This window comes from Grammomys surdaster, unplaced genomic scaffold, assembly GCF_004785775.1.
Source record: "Grammomys surdaster isolate TR1022 unplaced genomic scaffold, NIH_TR_1.0 312, whole genome shotgun sequence".
In the NCBI taxonomy this organism is placed as follows: domain Eukaryota; kingdom Metazoa; phylum Chordata; class Mammalia; order Rodentia; family Muridae; genus Grammomys; species Grammomys surdaster.
Window position 1 is genome coordinate 164,449 of NW_021604731.1, and position 3,769 is coordinate 168,217.

Below are 3,769 nucleotides of genomic sequence, written 5' to 3' on the forward strand. Positions count from 1 at the left end.
TAGGCCAGTAAACTTCAAATATTTGACTTCCTCATGTCATCCAATATAAAGGTAATCGTTAATATTTCCATTACTTTGTTTGGTTACTAGGGTTTTAGGCTATTCATGTTTTATATGTACACATTTCAATTTGAAGTAGACACATTTTATATGCTTAGTAACCATAAGTGGTTAATGGCTGCCACACGTCCCAGTACTGGAGTATACATAAGAGTATTCATTAATATTAGATGCTGAATATGAGTGCTATCTAAGGACATGACATTCTAGCATATAATTAATTTCCCTTTGGAAATGTGTAGATAATATCGGGGCCTTAATAATATTTGTTTTATCCTATAATTCCAGGCAGTTCTGTCAGGATACAAACAGCCCTGCATACCTGAATAGTTCTTTGGTGCTTAATAGAAACCTGGCTTATCTTTTTCCTTCAGAATCAGTTCTCCAGAGAAAGGAGAAAATGAATTCAGTGTGAAAGGTAGAAAATGTGATATAAAGAAATTCTAAGGTGCTCTCAAACCTAGGAAATGAGGTCAACGTTCAGGCAGAGGAATAGGGAATTTGCTTGCAATGGAACCCATAGTACTGGGTGAGAAGCAGGTCCCTGGTAGGTGAAACTCACCACGCTGCAATACACTCCCTAGGCCCTGCTCTTCTTATTTCTTTTCCTTTAAAGTGAATTTAGTCACAGGGACAGAGGGAGGGAGGGATGGGGGGGAGAGAGAGGGAGAGAGAGAGAGAGAGAGAGAGAGAGAGAGAGAGAGAGAGAGAGAGAGAGAGAGCAGACTCCCACTCCCAGAAATTATGCAGTTGACTTCCCCACATGTATGGGCACCACAGAGGTCAGTACATCTGTAGCGCAATGAATAAGCCTCACACTGGGGAAACCAACTTCGTGACCATGGTATCACTTCTGCTATGCCTGGACCCTAGCCCTATTTCAATAAAGAAAAGCTCAGGGTCAAGATCAGATTTGAAGTCCAGGACTAGACAACATTAAGCCTTTTACAGGTGAAAGATTTACCCTCAGGTAGAAGTGGCTGAACCTTTTTTCCCACTAATCTTGTATGTCCATATACTGACAGAAGAAATACATACATGAAATATTTGATGCGCCTAACCCTCTAGAGACATCTGGTTGCGGGGGGGGGGGGGACCCCGGGGGGCCCCACCCTCTCAAGAGGAGAAGGGGAGAGGAGATGAAGACATGGACTCTATGGGGGGACTGGGAGGGAAGACAGCAATTGGGATGTGTTAAAATAAAGTAAAATAAAATAATAAATATTTAAAAAGAAAATATATTCATAAATTGAAAAAAATATATGAGTGCAGGTCATACAGCCTGCTTTTAAACACAATCCTTCCACATGCATCACATCACCTAAGTAGAGCTCTACCAGGAGTTTGGAGGAAACAATCCACATTTTGCTTCTCTTGCAATCATCTTCTGTTCTTGACAACACTGGAGGGAGAAATTGATGGTCTCGGTGGGTACTGGATTGTTTTGGGGCCTGTATGACGATATGGCCAACTGCCTAAGCAAACTGCATTTGTCCACAATGAGGGCTCTTAGTAGACAGGAAAAACTATCCCCACTGAAATTGCCTCACAGAACAGTAGTCCTGCAGTTTTAGCAGTGCTTGTAGGTTCACCTGACATGATAGTGGTTCCATCTTCAGCTTTTAATTCTTGTTTATGGTGCATGTCAGGAAGAATCTGATGACTACTTTGACCACAGTGACAGTTTTCATCATTTTCTCCTACCACTCACAACATTATCCCCATTGGCTTGAAAATAATTGTACAAATGTGTGCTAGATATTTATAGTCACTAGAGAGGATGGCAATTCTGCCATTCCATTTAAGAAAGTCCTCTTGGTAGAGACAGTAACAGCAGGGTGCCCTTCACTATGTTGAGGTGGTGATAGTGGGGGATGGTCTTGAAACATTGCTCTGAAAAATAAAGTTTCCATTCTGTTTTGTTTCTTGAGTTCTTCTGCTTCTAAAACTGACTCATTAACTGTAGACTTGAGGTAATTAAGATCAGAAGCAAACTGATAAGAAATTAAGCCAGTATGCATAATGCAGATATGTAAAGAAGGTGTTATTACCAGGATGCTAGGGAGTAGGCTAATCAGATTTCAATCAGAAACTCATCACTAGGAGAGAAAATTAATTGAGGATGAGAGGTAGGCAGGGAGGAAAAAGCACACACAGAAACTTCAAATCTGTCTCCACAAATCTTTCCTCTTTGGAGGGCAGCAAAGCCTGAAATTCCTCCCCTGTACACGATGTTGACACACTACAGCCATTAAGGAAAAGTTTCTTCTCATCATCTGCTGCGGAGATGCTGCTGTTTGCAGTTTTACATGTCTCGAAGATGTTCTTTGGTCTGAACCCTGCTCAAACCACCACTGCTGGAAACCTAGTAATTTGCAAAGAAAAGGTGATGGGGCATTTCCTAGCAGCTGGGCCCAGCCTTTTGATATTGTACAACAACACTGTCATCTACAAAGTCCATGCTTCAGAGTCATGCAATTGATTTTAAAAGACTGCAAAAACCCACCTCATAATGCTTTAAGTAAGTTTACTAATCTGTGTTGGGTCTCCAGCATTGGTATCTTTGCTGTACGTGATGAGCAGGTGAAAACACCTAGGGTCTAGAGTATGGTTCTGCACAAAACTCACCATCTTGGCATTATCGGTGACCTCATCTGCCAGGGCTTGTTGTGTATCTGGAAAGAAGGAGCTAAAGGTTTCTGGATTATATACCAAGTTTCGCTGCTAAAAAGTATCTTTTCCTGAGATAGAAAACCTGCCAAGAAAGTTATTCATTTAATTATAATGTATAATTGGCATGCTTTTTCAGTTGTAAAGACATTCACAAAAATAGCTATGTTCGTTCCTTAAGTTATAATTTGATATGAAAAGTAATTTCTGGTGTTCTATTGCACAGTAGGTGACCACAGGTGGCGGCACTGTACTGTGTTTTTAAAATACCTAGAAAAGTGATTATGAATACTTTCACCATAAGGAAATGACAAATGTTTGAAGAGACAGACCTGGTTACTTCTTATGTGAACACTGCACAATGGATACATATACTAAAATATCATATACTTCCCCATAAGAATATATAATATTTTGTCTCACTACATATCCCTGACTCCTGAGTGCTTAGATCAATGACATGTGCCACCACGCTCAGAAGTCTGTATAATTTTTGTTACTTAGAAAAACACCATCTCCTGTAAGGAAGACACAAAGAAATATGGTCAGGGGAGTATCTACAATGACTTACTGCCCTCACCTAATTCTTAATATTTACACAAAATCATATTTTTATTGAAAATAAATTTGTTTTCATACAATATATTCAGATCAGATTCTCCTTCCCCAACTCCCTCCCAGATCCTCCCCATCTCCCCACCTTCCCAACTCCATCTTCATTCTCTCTCTCTCTTTAGAAAAAAAAGAGAATAAAAAACTACAAGATATACATATACACACGTGCACATGCACAGAACCTATAAAAACACAAAATTGGAAGCCATATGCACAAGCAAAAGATTGATAAGACAAAAACAAAATGCCCAAACAAAGGGTTATAAGATGAAATATCATTGAGTTTGCTTGGTAGGGGGTTATTGAGAGGGGTGTAGGCACTACTCCCTCAACATGCTGCATCGGAAGGCACTGTCCAAGCAGGGATGAGGGCTTCTCCTTACTTGCATATATGGAGCCCTGATTTAGTCTTTCACAACAAACA

The 3,769-nt window shown here is 40.1% G+C and overlaps 1 non-coding gene across 1 annotated transcript; it reads right to left on the reverse strand.

Moving 5' to 3' along the window:
- Nucleotides 1-764: 764 nt before the first annotated feature.
- Nucleotides 765-920, reverse strand: LOC114629570. The gene has a single exon (XR_003712694.1). It is a non-coding gene; the product is annotated as a U1 spliceosomal RNA (small nuclear RNA).
- Nucleotides 921-3,769: the final 2,849 nt, after the last annotated feature.